General features: G+C 39.4%; 1 long non-coding RNA gene across 1 annotated transcript; it reads left to right on the top strand.

Annotated features, from left to right (window-relative positions):
* The first annotated feature begins 17182 nt into the window (after positions 1–17182).
* Positions 17183–22140, top strand: LOC133546111 (uncharacterized). The gene is made up of 3 exons (XR_009804990.1): positions 17183–17310; positions 17719–17878; positions 22065–22140. It is a non-coding gene; the product is annotated as an uncharacterized LOC133546111 (long non-coding RNA).
* The last annotated feature ends 1823 nt before the right edge of the window (positions 22141–23963 follow it).

Genomic DNA, 23963 nt, shown 5'->3' with positions numbered 1-23963 from the left:
TTCTTCTTCTTGCTTTGTTCCACAACGTCGCCTTTTTTTTTAATGGCAAAATAACATTGTCTTATTTTGCACTTGCAGTTTCTAGCCAATACTGAGTCAGCACTTTCGCTAAAACTATGGAAGCCTGCTTGTGTCCCCAATGAAAAAATACCCCGATGGGAAGTTTTAACTGTGTGCTGTAGACAAATAATCAGGGGGTAAAAGTTTGTAATTATGAGATGAAAAGTCAAAGCTAAAAGTCTTGAGATAAAAAAAAAAATTGAGAACAAGGAATTATGAGATGAAATCATAATTTTAATATAAAACGACAAAAGAAAGGACAAAAAGTCAAATCATGTAATCGGAAAATTAATCAAAAAATAAATTTTAAGGTAAAATATAAATTGAAATTATGAAATAAAAAGTCAATCAGATAAATCATAATTAAGGGATAAGTAAAAAAAAAAAATTAAAATGTCAATTATGAGAAAAAAGTTGAAATTATGAGACAAGAAAGTGATAATTATGAGATGAAAGAAAGAATTATGAGATAAAAGTAAATGTAAGATAAAAAAAATATAAATGAAGTATTAAAAAATTATATTCATTGGGTAAAAAGTCTTTGAGATGTCATAATCATGCGATTTTGAGATAAGTCGAAATTATGCGCTTAAAATTTGTAATCAGATATAAAGTCATAATTATGAGATTCAAAAAAATAATTATGATATAAAATGACATAATTGGATAAAATGAAGATATAAAGTGTTAATTATGTAAGGTCAGAGTTGTAATCATGAGATAAAAATTTGTAATTGTGGGATACAAAGTTGTAGTTTGAGATAAAAAGTTGTAATTGTGAGATAAATAGTTGAAATTATAAGATTAAAAGTTGTAATTATGTGATAAAAACTTGCTATTATGAGACAAAAAGTTGTAATTATGTGATAAAAAGTCGCAATTATAAGATAAAAAGTTGTAAGTACAAGATAGAAAGTTGTAATTATGAGATAAAAAGTTGTGATTATGAAATAAAATGTTGCAATTATAAGATAAAAAGTTGTAAGTAAAAGATAGAAAGTTGTAATTATGAGATCAAAAGTTGTGATTATGAGATAAGTTGTAATTATACGATAAAAAGTTGTAAGTACGAGATAAAAAGTTGTAATTGTGAGATAAAAAGTTGTAATTATGAGATAAAAACTTGTAATTATGAGATAAAAAGTTGTAATTATGAGATAAAAAGTTGTAAGTATGAGATAAAAGTTGTAATTATGAGATAAAAAGTTGTAAGTATAAGATAAAAAGTTGTAATTATGTGATAAAAAGTTGTAAGTATAAGATAAAAGTGGTAATTATGAGATAAAAAATTGTAATTATGAGACAAAGTTGTAATTATGTGATAAAAAGTTGTAAGTATAAGACAAAAGTGGTAATTATGGGATAAAAAATTGTAATTATGAAACAAAAGGTTGTAATTATGAGCTAACAAGTGCATTTATGAGATAAAAAAGTTGTAATTATGGGATAAAAAGTTGTATGAGATAAAAAGTGACAATTATGAGATAAAACGTAATTATGAGATAAAAAGTTGTAAGTATGAGATAAAAAGTTGTAAGTATGAGATAAAAAGTGGTAATTATGAGTTAAGTTGTATGAGATAAAAAAAAGTGGTAATTATGAGATAAAAAGTTGTAATTATGAGATAAAAAGTTGTAATTATGAGATAAAAAGTGGTAATTATGAGATAGAAAGTTGTAATTATGAGATAAAAAGTTGTGATTATGAGATAAAAAGTTTTAATAATGAGATAAAAAGTTGTAAGTATGAGATTAAAGTTGTAATTTTAAGGTAAAAAGTTGTAATTATGAGACAAAAAGTTGTAAGTATGAGATAAAAGTTGTAATTACGAGATTAAAAAGTTGTTAGTATAAGATAAAAAGTTGTAATTAAGTGATAAAAAGTTGTAAGTATGAGATTAAAGTTGTAATTTTAAGGTAAAAAGTTGTAATTAAGTGATAAAAAGTTGTAAGTATGAGATTAAAGTTGTAATTTTAAGGTAAAAAGTTGTAATTAAGTGATAAAAAGTTGTAAGTATGAGATTAAAGTTGTAATTTTAAGGTAAAAAGTTGTAATTATTAATTATTAATTATTCATTATTGTAATTATTAGATAAAAAGTTGTAAGTATGAGATGGCAAGATGGCGGCGCCCGGACGGGCTGCGACACTGCGGTGCTCTTGCTAAAGATGGAACATTTGGCGGAAATGCCGGACAGTTCTGCAGACTTCATGGCTGGCTCGCATCGTGGTCACTCCGTGATCACGTACGACCGCCAGACACTTCTGGATATGGACATATTGGGCCGTTTTGGACTGATAGACGCGGGCGTGCTAAACATGCTAACTAGCATGGGGATACGTCGGCGGCTACATCCAGCGGCCTGTGAAGCAGCGGAGTCTAGTAGCAGCGGGGGCCGTCTACGGAGCAGACGCCAGCGGTGTGATCGGAAACGCGGATGTCGAGCGGGGCTAAAAACAAAGCAGAAGGCTAATCCCCACAGAACACCACTTCCCTCCACCCTGAAGACGGATTTAAATAAAGGATGCGAGACTACTGGTCTGGGTAAGGAGTCAGTTAAATTAGAACAAGTTTTTTCTGCTTTGAGTGTTTCAGAGTTGGACATGTGTTTTACTGAGGTGGCTAACTATGATGCGTGCAGTTTATCAAAGCAACAAACAAACAATCGGAAAATCCCCGTTACTGAGGAGGCTAACCATGATGCGTGCAGTTTATCAAAGCAACAAACAAACAATCGTAAAATCCCCGTTACTGAGGAGGCTAACCATGATGCGTGCAGTTTATCAAAGCAACAAACAAACAATCGGAACATTCCCGTCGTATCAATTCCTAGATATGGTCGTAATTATACTTAATGCACTGGGCATAATAAACACAACATTATTAATATTGCTACTACGGATAATTTGATCAAAAATTCCCTAAAACAGCCCACTACCTATAATATAGGTTTTTTAAACATAAGATCATTGTCTCCCAAAACGTTGTTAGTTAATGATATCATCAGAGACAACAATCTTAACGTCATCGGTCTCAGTGAAACCTGGCTTAAACCAAACGACTTTTTTGCGCTAAATGAGGCATGTCCTCCTAACTTTACACATGCGCATATTGCCCGTCCGCTTAAAAGGGGTGGGGGGGTCGCACTAATATACAACGAAAACTTTAACCTTAGTCCTAACATAAATAATAAATATAAATCGTTTGAGGTGCTTACTATGAGGTCTGTCACACCGCTGCCTCTACACCTGGCTGTTATCTACCGCCCCCCAGGGCCCTGTTCGGACTTTATCAATGAATTCTCAGAGTTCGTTGCTGATCTAGTGACACACGCCGATAATATAATCATAATGGGGGACTTTAATATCCATATGAATACCCCATCGGACCCACCGTGCGTAGCGCTCCAGACTATAATTGATAGCTGTGGTCTCACACAAATAATAAATGAACCCACGCATCGCAACGGTAATACGATAGACCTAGTGCTTGTCAGGGGTATCACCGCTTCCAAAGTTACGATACTCCCGTATACTAAAGTATTGTCCGATCATTACCTTATAAAATTCGAGGTTCAGACGCATGTTCGTCAAACTAATAATAATAATAACTGCTATAGCAGCCGCAACATTAATACGGCCACAACGACAACTCTTGCTGACCTACTGCCCTCGGTAATGGCACCATTCCCAAAGTATGTGGGCTCTATTGATAACCTCACTAACAACTTTAACGACGCCCTGCGCGAAACCATTGATAACATAGCACCGCTAAAGTTAAAAAAGGCTCCAAAAAAGCGCACCCCGTGGTTTACAGAAGAAACTAGAGCTCAGAAATTATTATGCAGAAAGCTGGAACGCAAATGGCGCACGACTAAACTTGAGGTGCACCATCAAGCATTTAGTGATGGTTTAATAACTTATAAACACATGCTTACCTTAGCTAAAGCTAATTATTACTCAAATCTCATCCACCGTAATAAAAACGATCCTAAATTTTTGTTTAGTACGGTAGCATCGCTAACCCAACAAGGGACTCCTTCCAGTAGCTCCACCCACTCAGCTGATGACTTTATGCAATTCTTTAGTAAGAAAATTGAAGTCATTAGAAAGGAGATTAAAGACAATGCGTCCCAGCTACAACGGGGTTCTATTAACACTGACACGATTGTATATACGGCGGATACTGCCCTCCAAAATAGTTTCTCTCGTTTTGAGGAAATAACATTAGAGGAATTGTTACAACGTGTAAATGGAATAAAACAAACAACATGTTTACTTGACCCTCTTCCTGGGAAACTGATCAAGGAGCTCTTTGTATTATTAGGTCCATCAGTGCTAAATATTATAAACTTATCACTCTCCTCGGGCACTGTTCCCCTAGCATTCAAAAAAGCGGTTATTCATCCTCTTCTTAAAAGACCTAACCTCGATCCTGACCTCATGGTAAACTACCGACCGGTGTCTCACCTTCCCTTTATTTCAAAAATCCTCGAAAAAATTGTTGCGGAGCAGTTAAATGAACACTTAGCGTCTAACAATCTATGTGAAACCTTTCAATCCGGTTTCAGGGCAAATCACTCCACGGAGACAGCCCTCGCAAAAATGACTAATGATCTATTGCTAACGATGGATTCTGATGCGTCATATATGTTGCTGCTCCTCGATCTTAGCGCTGCTTTCGATACCATCGATCATAATATTTTATTAGAACGTATCAAAACACGAATTGGTATGTCAGACTTAGCCCTGTCTTGGTTTAACTCTTATCTTACTGATAGGATGCAGTGTGTCTCCCATAACAATGTGACCTCGGACTACGTTAAGGTAACGTGTGGAGTTCCCCAGGGTTCGGTCCTTGGCCCTGCACTCTTCAGCATCTACATGCTGCCGCTAGGTGACATCATACGCAAATACGGTGTTAGCTTTCACTGTTATGCTGATGACACCCAACTCTACATGCCCCTAAAGCTGACCAACACGCCGGATTGTAGTCAGCTGGAGGCGTGTCTTAATGAAATTAAACAATGGATGTCCGCTAACTTTTTGCAACTTAATGCCAAAAAAACGGAAATGCTGATTATCGGTCCTGCTAGACACCGAACTCTATTTAATAATACAACTCTAACATTTGACAACCAAACAATTAAACAAGGCGACACGGTAAAGAATCTGGGTATTATCTTCGACCCAACTCTCTCCTTTGAGGCACACATTAAAAGCGTTACTAAAACGGCCTTCTTTCATCTCCGAAATATCGCTAAAATTCGCTCCATTCTGTCCACTTAAGACGCTGAGATCATTATCCATGCGTTTGTTACGTCTCGCCTCGACTACTGTAACGTATTATTTTCGGGTCTCCCCATGTCTAGCATTAAAAGATTACAGTTGGTACAAAATGCGGCTGCTAGACTTTTGACAAGAACAAGAAAGTTTGATCACATTACGCCTGTACTGGCTCACCTGCACTGGCTTCCTGTGCACTTAAGATGTGACTTTAAGGTTTTACTACTTACGTATAAAATACTACACGGTCTAGCTCCATCCTATCTTGCCGATTGTATTGTACCATATGTCCCGGCAAGAAATCTGCGTTCAAAGGACTCCGGCTTGTTAGTGATTCCCAAAGCCCAAAAAAAGTCTGCGGGCTATAGAGCGTTTTCCGTTCGGGCTCCAGTACTCTGGAATGCCCTCCCGGTAACAGTTCGAGATGCCACCTCAGTAGAAGCATTTAAGTCTCACCTTAAAACTCATTTGTATACTCTAGCCTTTAAATAGACTCCCTTTTTAGACCAGTTGATCTGCTGTTTCTTTTCTTTTTCTTCTATGTCCCACTCTCCCCTGTGGAGGGGGTCCGGTCCGATCCGGTGGCCATGTACTGCTTGCCTGTGTATCGGCTGGGGACATCTCTGCGCTGCTGATCCGCCTCGACATCTCTGCGCTGCTGATCCGCCTCCGCTTGGGATGGTTTCCTGCTGGCTCCGCTGTGAACGGGACTCTCGCTGCTGAGTTGGACCCGCTTTGGACTGGACTCTCGCGACTGTGTTGGATCCATTGTGGATTGAACTTTCACAGTATCATGTTAGACCCGCTCGACATCCATTGCTTTCCTCCTCTCTAAGGTTCTCATAATCATTATTGTCACAGACGTCCCACTGGATCATTATTGTCACCGATGTCCGACTGGGTGTGAGTTTTCCTTGCCCTTATGTGGGCCTACCGAGGATGTCGTGGTGGTTTGTGCAGCCCTTTGAGACACTAGTGATTTAGGGCTATATAAGTAAACATTGATTGATTGATTGATTGATAAAAAGTGTATTTATGAGATAAAAAAGTTGTAATTCCATCCATCCATCCATTTTCTACCGCTTATTCCCTTTCGGGGTCGCGGGGGGGCGCTGGCGCCTATCTCAGCTACAATCGGGCGGAAGGCGGGGTACACCCTGTTGTAATTATGAGATAAAAAGTTGTATGAGATAAAAAGTGACAATTATGAGATAAAAAGTTGTAATTATGAGATAAAAAATTGTATGAGATAAAAAGTGGTAATTATGAGATAAAAAATTATATGAGATAAAAAGTTGTAATTATGAGATAAAAAATTGTATGAGATAAAAAGTTGTAATTATGAGACAAAAAATTGTATGAGATAAAAAGTTTTAATTATGAGATAAAAAATTGTATGAGATAAAAAGTTGTAATTATGAGATAAAAAAGTATAATTATGAGATAACACGTGTATTTATGAGATAAAAAAAAGTTGTAAGTAATAATGAGACAAAAAGTTGTAATTATGAGATAAAAAGTGGTAATTATGAGATAAAAAGTTGTAATAATGAGATAAAAAGTTGTAAGTATGAGATTAAAGTTGGAATTTTAAGGTAAAAAGTTGTAATTATGAGATAAAAAGTTGTAAGTATAAGATAAAAAGTTGTAATTATGTGATAAAAAGTTGTAATTATGAAATTAAAGTTGTAATTTTAAGGTAAAAAGTTGTAATTATTAGATAAAATGTTGTAAGTATGAGATAAAAGTTGTAATTATGAGATAAAAAGTGTATTTATGAGATAAAAAAAAGTCGTAATTATGAGATAAAAAGTTGTATGAGATAAAAAGTGACAATTATGAGATTAAAAGTTATAATTATGAGATAAATAATTGTATGAGATAAAAAGTTGTGAATATGAGATAAAAAATTGTATGAGATAAAAAGTTGTAATTATGAGATAGCACGTGTATTTTTGAGATAAAAAAGTTGTAATTATGAGATAAAAAATTGTATGACATAAAAAGTTGTAATTATGAGATAACACGTGTATTTATGAGATAAAAAAAGTTGTAATTATGAGATAAAAAGTTGTATGAGATAAAAAGTTGTATTTATGAGATAAAAAGTAAATCCTGTGCCTGAGGTGTAAAACAGCCTTGTGGAAGTTGCAATGCATGCTGGGAAATCCTCTTCCTGTCCTCCTTCAGTGTTTCTAGTCAAAGTTGTGTAACTTTTTGTCTTTTTATCCTCCCGGCCTCCACAAAGTCATGTTGGTGAGTAAAATGTCCTCGAAAAGTTCAAGTCTGTGAGACTTTTATGTGACTTTGGTCTTGTTTTAGGAACATTTTGTGGACTTTTAGTCAGCTAAGTCCTTTTAGATCATTTATTTCATCCCGGATTTAAGATTCTTTCCTCATTATCCGAACTGTGGGAAGACTTTTTGGACATTTTCACAATAAAATACTGAATAAAGTCACTATTTTTTTAACTTTTTAAAGTAAATCCGGTTCGAAGTTGGTGTAGTTTTTAAACTTTCTGCGGGCCAATAAAAAACTATCCCTGGGTCACAATAGAAAATGGAAGAAATAAGAAGGCGGGCCAATAAAAAACTATCCCTGGGTCACAATAGAAAATGGAAGAAATAAGAAGGCGGGCCAATAAAAAACTATCCCTGGGTCACAAACACACCTAATAGAAAACGGAAGATATAAGAAGGCGGGCCAATAAAAAACTATCCCTGGGTCACAATAGAAAATGGAAGATTTAAGAAGGCGGGCCAATAAAAAACTATCCCTGGGTCACAATAGAAAACAGAAGATATAAGAAGGCGGGCCAATAAAAAACTATCCCTGGGTCACAAACACACCTGATAGAAAATTAAAGATATAAAAAAGCGGGGCAATAAAAAACTATCCCTGGGTCACAAACGCACCTGATAGAAAACAGAAGATATAAGAAGGCGGGACAAATAAAAAACTATCCCTGGGTCACAAACACACCTGATAGAAAACGGAAGATATAAGAAAGCGGGCCAATAAAAAACTATCCCTGGGTCACAAACACACCTGATAGAAAACGGAAGATATAAGAAAGCGGGCCAATAAAAAACTATCCCTGGGTCACAAACACACCTGATTAAAAATAGAAGATATAAGAAGGCGGGCCAATAAAAAACTATCCATGGGTCACAAACACACGTGATAGAAAACGGAAGATATAAGAAGGCGGGTCAATAAAAAACTATCCCTGGGTCACAAACACACCTGATTAAAAATAGAAGATATAAGAAGGCGGGCCAATAAAAAACTATCCCTGGGTCACAAACACACCTGATAGAAAATTAAAGATATAAGAAGGCGGGCCAATAAAAAACTATCCCTGGGTCACAAACACAACTGATAGAATGTTGGAAGATGAAAGAAGGCGGGGCAATAAAAAACTATCCCTGGGTCAAAAACACACCTGATAGAAAATGGAAAATGAAAGAAGGCGGGGCAATAAAAAACTATCCCTGGGTCACAAACACACCTGATAGAAAATGGAAGATATAAGAAGGCGGGCCAATAAAAAAACTATCCCTGGGTCACAAACGCACCTGATAGAAAACGGAAGATATAAGAAGGCGGGCCAATAAAAAACTATCCCTGGGTCACAAACACACCTGATAGAAAACGGAAGATATAAGAAGGCGGGCCAATAAAAAACTATCCCTGGGTCACAATAGAAAATGGAAGATATAAGAAGGCGGGCCAATAAAAAACTATCCCTGGGTCACAAACACACTTGATAGAAAATGGAAGATATAAGAAGGCGGGCCAGTAAAAAACTATCCCTGGGTCACAAACACACCCGATAGAAAACAGAAGATATAAGAAGGCGGGACAATAAAAAACTATCCCTGGGTCACAAACACACCTGATAGAAAACGGAAGAATATAAGAAGGCGGGGCAATAAAAAAAAACTATCCCTGGGTCACAAACACACCTGATAGAAAACGGAAGATATAAGAAGGCGGGGCAATAAAATCTATCCCTGGGTCACAAACACATCTGATAAAAAACGGAAGATATAAGAAGGCGGGCCAATAAAAAACTATCCCTGGGTCACAATAGAAAATGGAAGATATAAGAAGGCGGGCCAATAAAAAACTATCCCTGGGTCACAATAGAAAATGGAAGATATAAGAAGGCGGGCCAATAAAAAACTATCCCTGGGTCACAATAGAAAATGGAAGATATAAGAAGGCGGGCCAATAAAAAACTATCCCTGGGTCACAATAGAAAATGGAAGATATAAGAAGGCGGGCCAATAAAAAACTATCCCTGGGTCACAAACACACCTGATAGAAAATAGAAGATATAAGAAGGCGGGCCAATAAAAAACTATCCCTGGGTCACAAACACACCTGATTGAAAATGGAAGATATAAGAAGGCGGACCAATAAAAAACTGTCCCTGGGTCACAATAGAAAATGGAAGATATAAGAAGGCGGGCCAATAAAAAACTATCCCTGGGTCACAAACACACCTGATTAAAAATGGAAGATATAAGAAGGCGGACCAATAAAAAACTATCCCTGGGTCACAATAGAAAATTAAAGATATAAGAAGGCGGGACAATAAAAAACTATCCCTGGGTCACAAACACACCTGATAGAAAACAGAAGATATAAGAAGGCGGGCCAATGAAAAACTATCCCTGGGTCACAAACACACCTGATAGAAAACGGAAGATATAAGAAAGCGGGCCAATAAAAAACTATCCCTGGGTCACAATAGAAAATGGAAGATATAAGAAGGCGGGCCAATAAAAAAACTATCCCTGGGTCACAAACACACCTGATAGAAAATGGAAGATATAAGAAGGCGGGCCAAAAAAAAACTATCCCTGGGTCACAAACACACCTGATAGAAAATGGAAGATATAAGAAGGCGGGACAATAAAAAACTATCCCTGGGTCACAAACGCACCTGATAGAAAACGGAAGATATAAGAAGGCGGGCCAATAAAAAACTATCCCTGGGTCACAATAGAAAATGGAAGATATAAGAAGGCGGGCCAATAAAAAACTATCCCTGGGTCACAAACACACCTGATAAAAAACAGAAGATATAAGAAGGCGGGACAATAAAAAACTATCCCTGGGTCACAAACACACCTGATAGAAAACAGAAGATATAAGAAGGCGGGACAAAAAAAAACTATCCCTGGGTCACAAACACACCTGATAGAAAATGGAAGATATAAGAAGGCGGGACAATAAAAAACTATCCCTGGGTCACAAACGCACCTGATAGAAAACGGAAGATATAAGAAGGCGGGCCAATAAAAAACTATCCCTGGGTCACAATAGGAAATGGAAGATATAAGAAGGCGGGCCAATAAAAAACTATCCCTGGGTCACAAACACACCTGATAAAAAACAGAAGATATAAGAAGGCGGGACAATAAAAAACTATCCCTGGGTCACAAACACACCTGATAAAAAACTGAAGATATAAGAAGGCGGGGCAATAAAAAACTATCCCTGGGTCACAAACACACCTGATAGAAAATAGAAGATATAAGAAGGCGGGACAATAAAAAACTATCCCTGGGTCACAAACGCACCTGATAGAAAATGGAAGATATAAGAAGGCGGGCCAATAAAAAACTATCCCTGGGTCACAAACACACCTGATAGAAAATTAAAGATATAAGAAGGCGGGCCAATAAAAAACTATCCCTGGGTCACAAACACACCTGATAGAAAACGGAAGATATAAGAAGGCGGGCCAATAAAAAACTATCCCTGGGTCACAATAGAAAATGGAAGATATAAGAAGGCGGGCCAATAAAAAACTATCCCTGGGTCACAAACACACTTGATAGAAAATGGAAGATATAAGAAGGCGGGCCAGTAAAAAACTATCCCTGGGTCACAAACACACCCGATAGAAAACAGAAGATATAAGAAGGCGGGACAATAAAAAACTATCCCTGGGTCACAAACACACCTGATAGAAAACGGAAGAATATAAGAAGGCGGGGCAATAAAAAAAAACTATCCCTGGGTCACAAACACACCTGATAGAAAACGGAAGATATAAGAAGGCGGGGCAATAAAATCTATCCCTGGGTCACAAACACATCTGATAAAAAACGGAAGATATAAGAAGGCGGGCCAATAAAAAACTATCCCTGGGTCACAATAGAAAATGGAAGATATAAGAAGGCGGGCCAATAAAAAACTATCCCTGGGTCACAATAGAAAATGGAAGATATAAGAAGGCGGGCCAATAAAAAACTATCCCTGGGTCACAATAGAAAATGGAAGATATAAGAAGGCGGGCCAATAAAAAACTATCCCTGGGTCACAATAGAAAATGGAAGATATAAGAAGGCGGGCCAATAAAAAACTATCCCTGGGTCACAAACACACCTGATAGAAAATAGAAGATATAAGAAGGCGGGCCAATAAAAAACTATCCCTGGGTCACAAACACACCTGATTGAAAATGGAAGATATAAGAAGGCGGACCAATAAAAAACTGTCCCTGGGTCACAATAGAAAATGGAAGATATAAGAAGGCGGGCCAATAAAAAACTATCCCTGGGTCACAAACACACCTGATTAAAAATGGAAGATATAAGAAGGCGGACCAATAAAAAACTATCCCTGGGTCACAATAGAAAATTAAAGATATAAGAAGGCGGGACAATAAAAAACTATCCCTGGGTCACAAACACACCTGATAGAAAACAGAAGATATAAGAAGGCGGGCCAATGAAAAACTATCCCTGGGTCACAAACACACCTGATAGAAAACGGAAGATATAAGAAAGCGGGCCAATAAAAAACTATCCCTGGGTCACAATAGAAAATGGAAGATATAAGAAGGCGGGCCAATAAAAAAACTATCCCTGGGTCACAAACACACCTGATAGAAAATGGAAGATATAAGAAGGCGGGCCAAAAAAAAACTATCCCTGGGTCACAAACACACCTGATAGAAAATGGAAGATATAAGAAGGCGGGACAATAAAAAACTATCCCTGGGTCACAAACGCACCTGATAGAAAACGGAAGATATAAGAAGGCGGGCCAATAAAAAACTATCCCTGGGTCACAATAGAAAATGGAAGATATAAGAAGGCGGGCCAATAAAAAACTATCCCTGGGTCACAAACACACCTGATAAAAAACAGAAGATATAAGAAGGCGGGACAATAAAAAACTATCCCTGGGTCACAAACACACCTGATAGAAAACAGAAGATATAAGAAGGCGGGACAAAAAAAAACTATCCCTGGGTCACAAACACACCTGATAGAAAATGGAAGATATAAGAAGGCGGGACAATAAAAAACTATCCCTGGGTCACAAACGCACCTGATAGAAAACGGAAGATATAAGAAGGCGGGCCAATAAAAAACTATCCCTGGGTCACAATAGGAAATGGAAGATATAAGAAGGCGGGCCAATAAAAAACTATCCCTGGGTCACAAACACACCTGATAAAAAACAGAAGATATAAGAAGGCGGGACAATAAAAAACTATCCCTGGGTCACAAACACACCTGATAAAAAACTGAAGATATAAGAAGGCGGGGCAATAAAAAACTATCCCTGGGTCACAAACACACCTGATAGAAAATAGAAGATATAAGAAGGCGGGACAATAAAAAACTATCCCTGGGTCACAAACGCACCTGATAGAAAATGGAAGATATAAGAAGGCGGGCCAATAAAAAACTATCCCTGGGTCACAAACACACCTGATAGAAAATTAAAGATATAATAAGGCGGGCCAAAAAAAAACTATCCCTGGGTCACAAACACACCTGATAGAAAATTAAAGATACAAGAAGGCGGGCCAATAAAAAACTATCCCTGGATCACAAACACACAAAAAAAATACAATCTCGACTGGGAAAACACCATCACCCCGAGGGGACAACAAGCGGTGGTGAAGGTGTGGGTCGGGGGAGGGGCGGTTTGTGCATGAATGCCCAATTGTCTTGGGGGTGATGATGTAATGCTTTTTTAGACAGAGGCCGATCTGCAAAAGTTGGATTCCAGGTGTCGTTTCAGGAGGGCGGGTGGTCAAAAGCGTCCGTCTTTGCGGTGTCCTCGTGGGTGTTTTTCAGAACATCCCGGTCCTGTTTCCACAGCGTCAAGGCCAGTCGAGGGAGTCAAATCGTAAATTCAATCCAATCCAATCCACTTTATTTACATAGCACATTTAAACAACAAAATATTTGCAAACAATATTAAAAAAACATTCAAATACTATCCGGAGCTCCACCAATGACTGAATAAAAACAAAAAATAAAAATGAATACATCCATTCATACAACCATACATTTTTCTACTGCTTATTCCCTTTGGGGTCACGGGGGGCGCTGGTGCCTATCTCAGGTACAATCAAGTGGAAGGCGGTGTATACCCTGGACAAGTCGCCACCTCATCGCAGGGCCAACACAGATAGACGGACAACATTCACACTCTAGGGACCATTTAGTGTTGCCAATCAACCTATCAGCAGGTGTATGTCTTTGGAAGTGGGAGGGGCCTATCCCCAGGTGCATGTCTTTGGAAAAAATAAATACATATAAAACCAATATAAAACAATATAAAATAAATATGATCAAAAACTATTTTAAGGGTGAAACCAATTAAAACAGTAAATAGAAATCCACATTTTAGAACACAGGGGGCGACAGAGGACCACACAACTCACGTAGTGTTAAAAGCCAGAGAATAAAAACGGGTCTCAAGACGAGACTTAAAACACTCCACTGTGGGAGCAGTTCGAATTTGGAGAGGCAGAGTGTTCCAGAGCTTAGGGCCGACCACAGAGAAGACCCTGTCTCCCCTGGTTTTAAGTCTGGTCTTGGAGCTGGCTTTCGGACCTCAGATCACGCGCAGGATTGTAAATTTTAATGAGGTCCGAGATGTAATAATAAATGGATATTTGTTTTCTAAGAGCAGACAAATCAATGACTTGTCTGTTCTATTCGTCCATGCTGTAAAACTGTATTTAATTATTAATTGACCTGAAGTTTTTAGTCTTGAGTTTTGAAATAACTGACTTCACTGAATTTTAAGACACTTTATTTTACAAACTGTATTTTAAACACACACATTTTTGTCAATACACTGATTTAGAAAAAAATTCAAACGCAAAAAATTCAGTTACATAAAGTCAGGGGGAAAAAAAAAAGCTTTTGTAATAAAGACACAAGCTAACTTCCATAAAATTACTGTAAATTGAAGAAAACATTTTTTTTTTGTTATTTTACTATTGAAATTAAATTGTGTCTTTATTACAAAAGCTTTAATTTCCTTTTTGCGTTTGAATTGCGTAATCTAAGTTTTTTACATCAATTTATGCCGATAATTTCATCGAATGAAAATGTGTTAAAAAAAATTCAAGCTTTTAACATTTTGAGTTTTAAAATTGAGTTCGGAAATATTCTTGGTCAGGCGAATTATCGATTTAAAATAAAAATTTTCACGCTGAATTTTTTTTTTGCGCTAAATTTTTTGGTAGTGATTTTTTTTTAATTTACACTGAATTTTAACACTGGATTTTTTGCAGATTTTTTTGTGAATATTTTTTTTTACACAGACTTTATTCAAACCGACATTTGTGCCCTAAATATACTGATTTGTTTTTTAACTGATTTTTTGAAAAAATTAAAAATTTTTGCACTATTTTCTTAAAATGAAAATGTTAAAATTTTTTTTTTACTGATTTCCTTTTTTTTTACACTGACAAGTCTACAAGTTAATAGAAATTTAACATTGAGGAAACTATAGTAGTAATATTAATGATTAGAAAAAAAAAATCAACCCGATAAATAATAAAAAACACAAGAGTTTAACATGTTTCGTAAAAAGTCTTTGTCTTTTTTTTTTTTTTCGTTTTAAATGTCAACGCTCCCTGCAGTCCTCAAGCTCTCTGGCAGAATGTTCCACAGGAGGGGAAGTTCTGGCTCCATGCCGCCTCACCCTGGCTCTTTCTTCTGCCGACTGCTGGAGATCCAAGACCAGTGCCAGAGGACTTCAGGGTCCATCAGGCTTCATACGGCAAAACCGCTCAGATATAAAAAAATTTTAAAAAAAGGCGCAGTTAAAAATTAATAATATCAATCAATCAATCAAAGTTGACTTATCCCTTAAAAGCCTACTGAAATGAGATGTTCTTATGGACATTGTTTAAAATCATGGCCACCAGCAGCTAGAGCGATTCGGACCGAAAAAAGCGACGATTTCCCCATTTAATTTGAGCGAGGATGAAAGTTCCGTGGATGAGGAAAGTTAGAGTGAAGGACTAGAAGAATATATTTTTAAAAAAAAAGGCGAGAACAATGGGAGCGATTCGGTTATTATTAGACACATTTACTAGGATAATTCTGGAAAATCCCTTATCTGATTACCGTGCTACTAGTGTTTTATTGGGATTATAAAGTCATACCTGAAAGTCGGAGAGGTGCGGTGTCTCTGGTGGAAGCCACGGAGGAGCCGAGAAAGTCGCAGCTGCCTCTTTGGCAGCTGCAGCAGGACGCGAGCTCCGCTCATGTCTCCGGTAAGAGCCGACTTATTACCACAATTACTGCCAGTTGACATGTGGTCGGGAAACATGTTCGCTTGACCGCTCCGTTCCATATTAAAGCTTCACAACAAACAAATAAAACACTGGCTGTGTTTCGGTTGCAATCCACCAACAGCATTCTTCTTTGACGTCTCCATTATTAATTGAACAAATTGCAAAAAGTTTCAGCAACAAAGATGTCCAAAATACTGTGTAATTATGCGATTAAATCAGACGACTTTTAGCCGGGAAATTTAAAGTTGCAATTTAGTAAACTAAAAAGGCCGTATTGGCATGCCGTTAAATAAAAAAAATTTGAACGCAGCCAGAGTTTCCGAGGAAAGTCATGGCAGCTGCGGCTCTTACCGGGATGTCTCCGGTAAGAGCAGACTTATTAGCACAATTTTCTCACCGAAAACTGCTGGTTGACATCCATGTTCGCTCCGTAGTAAAGCTTCACCTTCGTGAATTTTAAACGAGCTAAAGGCTAAAAGCTCCCACCTACGTCTTTCTTCTTTGACGTCTCCATTATTCATTGAACAAATTGCAAAAAGATTCAGCAACACGGATGTCCAGAATACTGTGGAATTATGCGATTAAAGCGGACTACTTATAGCTGGGATCGGGGTGGAAAATAATGTCCGCACCAACCCGAGGTCATCATACCGGGACGTTTTCAACAGGAAACTCCGCGGGAAATTTAAAATTGCAATTTAGTAAACTAAAGCGGCCGTATTGGCATGTGTTGCAATGTTAATATTTCATCATTGGTATATAAACTATCAGACTTTCAGTAGGCCTTTAAAATGTGCCGTGGGGCTGTTAAGGAATGACCTGGGAGCCCCAAATGGCTCCGGGGCCGCACTTTGGACATCCCTCGGGTAAAAGTACCAAGTGAACCGCGAAGCGTTCGTATGACAGCACCCGAAACTTTTGCGACGTGGTCTTTTAAAACCCTGGCCACCGTCTGCAATGGTGGCCCTGAACTAGGTGCGCAGTGTTAGTGCCAGGGGGGGCATCCCTCAACTATTTAAAAGCCGACTTGTCACGGGGTGGATTCGAACCCACGTCTCCTCGAGCGGCATGCGCCTGTACGAACAGTGCGCCAAGCGGCGCCTCTTCTGACAGTGGACTCAGACACGCTCTCACTCGTGCTGAGTGCAGCACGCCCACGCAGCAACGAGCCTGCAGCCAATTATCAATCTGCTCACCTGGTACTGATGAGGGCAAGGGCAATAAAGGAGCAGTGGACCCAAGGCTGCTTCCCTCCTGGCTCCCATTTGGCCTTTCTGGATCCCCGACCTCTTTTGGACTTTGGACTCGCTCTCCTGGTTTTGACCCCGCTTCCGCCATGGACTTCCCTGCCTGCCTCGCCCCTGTCTACACCACCTCCAACACTTTGGTAAGACACTTTAGTTCATTTCCACACTTGGCCTTACACCATACACTCGAGTCTTTTTACACTTCATATCCTTGGTTTATTAGTATTGTTTTGTAGTCTTATTATATATATATATATATATATATATATATATATATATATATATATATATACTTACTATATATATATAATAAATTATTGAACACTGCCACGGCTAAAAGTCGTCCGCTTTAATCGCATAATTACACAGTATTTTGGACATCTTTGTCGCTGAATATTTTGCAATTTGTTCAATGAATAATGGAGACGTCAAAGAAGAATGCTGTTGTTGGATCGCAGCTGCCTTTAGCAACCGAAACACAGCCAGTGTTTCTTTGTTCGTTGTGAAGCTTTAATATGGAACAGAGCGAACATGTTTCTCTACTGCAGGATTCGGTGAGAAAATTGTGGTAATAAGTCGGCTCTTACCGGAGACATGAGCGGAGCCTGCGTCCTGCTGCAGCTGCCAAAGAGGCAGCTGCGACTTTCTTGGCTCCTCCGTGGCTTCCATCAGAGACACTGGCGGTCACCGCACCCCTCCGACCTTCAGGTATGACTTTATAATCTCACTAAAACACTAGTAACATGATAATCAGATAAGGGATTTTCCAGAATTATCCTAGTAAATGTGTCTAATAACATCTGAATCACTCTCGCCTTTTAAAAAAAAAAAAAAAAAATCTTCTAGAGCAGGGTACGGGAACCTTTTTGGCTAAGAGAACCATGAAACCAAATATTTTAAAATGTATTTCCGTGAGAGCCATATAATATTTTTTTTTAACACTGAATAGAACAAAATGTGTGCATTTTTAAGTAATACCAACATTTTTAAGAGTATAATAAGTCTCTTATTCCTTTTAATAACAATGTTATTTTGAAGCTAACCAATAACAAATCAAATACTTCTTACCATTAATGCGACTTCTCTAACAGGTGCGGTAGGAAAACGGATGGATGGATTAAAATGCATGAGAATGTTTTATATTTTGAACGTTATTTTTAGCGGAATTATTCATGACTTATCGCGTTAAGCAACGTCAGCTAAGATTTATCTGAGAGCCAGATGCAGTCATCAAAAAGAGCCACATCTGGCTCTAGAGCCGTAGGTTCCCTACCCCTGTTCTAGAGCTTCACTCTAACTTTCCTCATCCAGAAATCTTTCATCCTCGCTCAAATTGATGGGGAAATTGTCGCTTTCTCGGTCTGAATCACTCTGGCTGCTGGTGGCCATGATTGTAAAGAATGTTCAGATGTGAGGGAGCTCCACAACCCGTGACGTCACGCGCACATCATCTGCTACTTCCGGTACAGGCAAGGCTTTTTTATTAGCGACCAAAAGTTGCCAACTTAATCGTGGATGTTCTCTACTAAATCCTTTCAGCAAAAATATGGGGAAATGATCAAGTATGAGACATAGAATGGACCTGCTATCCCCGTTTAGATAACAAAATATCATTTCTCCGTGAGCGCTTTGAGTATATAACAATAGAAAAGCGCAATATAAATCTAATCCATTATTATTATTTTTATTATTATTATTTCAGTAGGCATTTAAACAACTCAATACCTCCTCACCAACATCACTGCAACTTACAAATAGGATCTCAACCTTGGATATTTCACTTTGTCCTTGAGGGAAAAGGGGAAGTGTGTGTGTGTGTGTGTGTGTGTGTGTGTGTGTGTGTGTGTGTGTGTGTGTGTGTGTGTGTGTGTGTGTGTGTGTGTGTGTGTGTGTGTGTGTGTGTGTGTGTGTGTGTGTGTGTGTGTGTGTGTGTGTGTGTGTGTGTGTGTGTGTGTGTAGATAGTGTCGTTTCCTCCCTGACGTTGAACAAAGCTCCTTGTTCATCATCTGACGTCCATCATGGCCAAAGTGCCAAAAGAAACTTTGCAAAGGAGCACTTTGTTGCATTTCTTCCCCATAATGTACTGGTGCCTATCTCAGCTACAATCGGGCGGAAGGCGGGGTAGACCCTGGACAAGTCGCCACCTCATCGCAGGGCCAGCACAGACAGACAACATTCACACACTAGGGACCATTTAGTGTTGCTAATCAATAATGTCTTTGGAGGTGGGAGGGGCCTATCCCCAGGTGCATGTCTTTGGAGGTGGGAGGGGCCTTATCCCCAGGTGCATGTCTTTGGAGGTGGGAGGAGCCTATCCCCAGGTGGATGTGTTTGGAAGTGGGAGGGGCCTATCCCCAGGTGGATGTGTTTGGAGGTGGGAGGGGCCTATCCCCAGGTGCATGTCTTTGGAGGTGGGAGGGGCCTATCCCCAGGTGCATGTCTTTGGAGGTGGGAGGGGCCTATCCCCAGGTGGATGTCTTTGGAGGTGGGAGGAGCCTATCCCTAGGTGGATGTGTTTGGAGGTGGGAGGGGCCTATCCCTAGGTGGATGTGTTTGGAGGTGGGAGGGGCCTATCCCCAGGTGCATGTCTTTGGAGGTGGAAGGGGCCTATCCCCACGTGCATGACTTTGGAGGTGGGAGGGGCCTATCCCCAGGTGGATGTCTTTGAAGGTGGGAGGAGCCTATCCCCAGGTGGATGTGTTTGGAGAGGGGAGGGGCCTATCCCCAGGTGCATGTCTTTGGAGGTGGGAGGGGCCTATCCCCAGTTGCATGTCTTTGGAAGTGGGAGGGGTTATCCCCAGGTGCATGTCTTTGGAGGTGGGAGGAGCCTATCCCCAGGTGCTTGTCTTTGGAGGTGGGAGGAGCCTATCCCCAGGTGCATGTCTTCTGAAGTGGGAGGGGCTTATCCCCAGGAGCATGTCTTTGTATGTGGGAGGGGCCTATCCCCAGGTGCATGTCTTTGGAGGTGGGAGGAGCCTATCCCCAGGTGGATGTGTTTGGAGGTGGGAGGAGCCTATCCCTAGGTGGATGTGTTTGGAGGTGGGAGGAGCCTATCCCTATTTGGATGTGTTTGGAGGTGGGAGGGGCCTATCCCCAGGTGCATGTCTTTGGAGGTGGGAGGGGCCTATCCCCAGGTCCATGTCTTTGGAGGTGGGAGGAGCTTATCCCCAGATGCATGTCTTTGGAGGTGGGAGGAGCCTATCCCTAGGTGGATGTGTTTGGAGGTGGGAGGGGCCTATCCCTAGGTGCATGTCTTTGGAGGTGGGAGGAGCCTATCCCCAGGTGGATGTCTTTGGAAGTGGGAGGGGTTTTCCCCATGTGCATGTCTTTGGAGGTGGGAGGGGCCTATCCCCAGGTGCATGTCTTTGGAGGTGGGAGGGGCCTATCCCCAGGTGCATGTGTTTGGAGGTGGGAGGAAGCCGGGGAACCCACGCAGTCACGGGGAGAACATGCAAACGCCACACAGAAAGATCCCAAACCCGGGATTGAACCCAAGAACACCACACCTACTGTGAAGCATGGGGGTGGAAACATCATGCTTTGGGGCTGTTTTTTCTGCTGATCCGTGTTAAGGAGAGAATGAATAGGGCCATGTATCGTGAGATTTGGAGCCAAAACCTGCTTTGAAGATGAAACGTGGCTGGGTCTTCCGGCATGACAATGATCCCGAACACACCGCCCGGGCAACGAAGGAGTGGCTCGGTAAAAAGCATTTGAAAGTCTCCAGACTTCAACCTCCATAGAAAATCTGTGGAGGGAGTTGAAAGTCCGTGTTGCTCGGCGACAGCCCCAAAACATCACTGCTCTCGAAGACCTGCATGGAGGAACGGGCCAAACCTGGTAAAGACCTTTAGTCATCTGTAATTGCCAACATAGGTTATATTACAAAGTATTGAGTTGATTTTTTGTTATTGACCAAAAACTTATTTTCCACCATAATTTACAAATACATTCCTTTAATGTGAATTTCTATCAATTTCCACTTGATTTAATTTTGCTTCACAATTCGTCCTTGCACCGCTACACGCCATAAATTTAGTTTTCTTATCATTTAATGATAACTTATTCATGTCAAACCATTTTTTTTAGCTGAATTTGTCACGCCTGTGAATCAGGTTTTATGTTCGATCCTGTTATATTTAGTTTTTTCGACTCTCTTGTTTCCTGTTTTGCACTTCCTGGTTTTGTTTTGACCACGCCACGTGAGGTTTTTTTGTATTCATGCCTCAGTGCAAGTTTTTGGTTTGTTTCGTGTCATGGATGGTATCTTTTGTTTGTTTGTATAATATATAAAATATCCAAATCTATTGCTATTCTTTATAAAGTAAGACACGTGCTGAATAAGAAATGCCTGCATATGTTGTATTATTGTTTTATTTTTCGATATTTAACGTATTGTGTTGAAATCTGGGGGAATGTTTATAAAACAAACATAGACCCAATACTAAAACTTCAAAAAAGGGTAATTAGTATAATACACAAAGCGTGCTACTATTAAAATACCAATTTATTATTTATAAGTTCAAATGTATTAGCATTTTCAAAACAATGGAAATGATGTTTTGAATAAAGAACGAAAGCCTTCCAGCTTGTATTCTGGGTTTATTTCATTTAAGAGTTAAGAGGGGAAAACTATATTTTACGAAGGATTTTTTAAATAAAGCGAGAACGAATATAAAACACAAATATATATTTTAGTTTTAGGAGTTAAATGGCGGAAGAAGTTCAGTGATGAGCTGAAGACATGCACTTCTTTGGTAAGGTTGTGAAGCTTTTAATATGGAACAAAGCGGTCAAACCACTCTCTACCACAAGTCAACCGGCAGGTTTTTGGTGAGAAAATTGTGGTAATAAGTCGGCTTTTAGCGTTAACATGTGTCGTTCTTCCTGCAGCTGTCAAAGAGGCAGCCGCGACTTCCTTGGCTTCACTCAGAGACACCGGCGGTCACCACACCCCTCCGACTTTCAGATATGACTTTAAAATCTCACTAAAACACTAGTAACAAAATAATCAGATAAGGGATTTTCCAGAATTTTTCTAGTAAATGTGTCTAATAACAGCTGAATCGCTCCCACTGCCGTCGCCTTTTTTTTTTCTTTCTAGTGCTACACACAAACTTTCCTCATCCACGAATCTTTCATTCTCGCTCAAATTAATGGGGAAATCGTCGCTTTCTCGGTCCGAATCGCTCTAGCTGCTGGTGGCCATGATTGTAAACAATGTTCAGATGTGAGGAGCTCCACAACCCGTGACGTCACGCGCACATCGTCTGCTACTTCCGGTACAGGCAAGGCTTTTTTTAGTAGCGACCAAAAGTCCAGTATTCTGGGCATCTGTTTTGCTTAATCTTTTGCAATTTGTTCAATGAATAATGGAGACGTCAAAGAAGAATGCTGTTGTTGGATTGCAGCTGCCTTCAGCAACCGAAACACAGCCAGTGTTTCTTTGTTCGTTGTGAAGCTTTAATATGGAACAGAGCGAACATGTTTCTCTACAGCAGGTTTCGGTGAGAAAATTGTGGTAATAAGTCGGCTCTTACCGGAGACATGAGCGGAGCCTGCGTCCTGCTGCAGCTGTCAAAGAGGCAGCTGTGACTTTTTTGGCTCCTCCGTGGCTTACATCAGAGACACTGGCGGTCACCACACCCCTCCGACTTTCAGGTATGACTTTATAATCCCTCTAAAACACTAGTAACAAGATAATCAGATAAGGGATTTTCCAGAATTATCCTAGTAAATGTGTCTAATAACATCTGAATCGCTCTCGCCTCTTAAAAAAAAAAAAAAAAAAATCTTCTAGAGCAGGGGTCGGGAACCTTTTTGGCTAAGAGAGCCATGAAACCAAATATTTAAAAATGTATTTCCGTGAGAGCCACATAATATTTTTTTTAACACTGAATAGAACAAAATGTGTGCATTTTTAAGTAATACCAACATTTTTAGAGTATAATAAGTCTCTTATTCTTTTTAATAACAATGTTATTTTGAAGCCAACCAATAACAAATCAAATACTTCTTACCGATAATACGACTTCTCTAACAGGTGCGGTAAAAAACGGATGGATGGATTAAAATGCATGAGAATGTTTTATATTTTGAACGTTATTTTTAGCGGAATTATTCATGACTTATCGTGTTAAGCAACGTCAGCTAAGATTTATCCGAGAGCCAGATGCAGTCATCAAAAGAGCCACATCGGGCTCTAGAGCCGTAGGTTCCCTACCCCTGTTCTAGAGGTTCACTCTAACTTTCCTCATCCAGAAATCTTTCATCCTCGCTCAAATTGATAGTCGCTTTCTCGGTCTGAATCGCTCTGGCTGCTGGTGGCCATGATTGTAAACAATGTTCAGATGTGAGGAGCTCCACAACCCGTGACGTCACGCGCACATCGTCTGCTACTTCCGGTACAGGCAAGGCTTTTTTTATCAGCGACCAAAAGTTGCCAACTTTATCGTGGTTGTTCTCTACTAAATCCTTTCAGCAAAAATATGGGGAAATGATCAAGTATGAGACATAGAATGGACCTGCTATCCCCGTTTGGATAACAAAACCTAATTTCTCCGTGAGCGCTTTGAGTATATAACAATAGAAAAGCGCGATATAAATATAATTCATTATTATTGTTATTATTATTATTATTTCAGTAGGCATTTAAACAACTCAATACCTCCTCACCAACATCACTGCAACTTACAAATAGGATCTCAACCTTGAATATTTCACTTTGTCCTTGAGGGAAAAGGGGAAGTGTGTGTGTGTGAAGATAGTGTCGTGTCGTTTCCTCCCTGACGT

The sequence above is a fragment of the Nerophis ophidion genome, linkage group LG29 (assembly GCF_033978795.1).
Source record: "Nerophis ophidion isolate RoL-2023_Sa linkage group LG29, RoL_Noph_v1.0, whole genome shotgun sequence".
NCBI classification, from domain to species: domain Eukaryota; kingdom Metazoa; phylum Chordata; class Actinopteri; order Syngnathiformes; family Syngnathidae; genus Nerophis; species Nerophis ophidion.
This window is presented reverse-complemented; position numbering and strand designations above follow the sequence as displayed.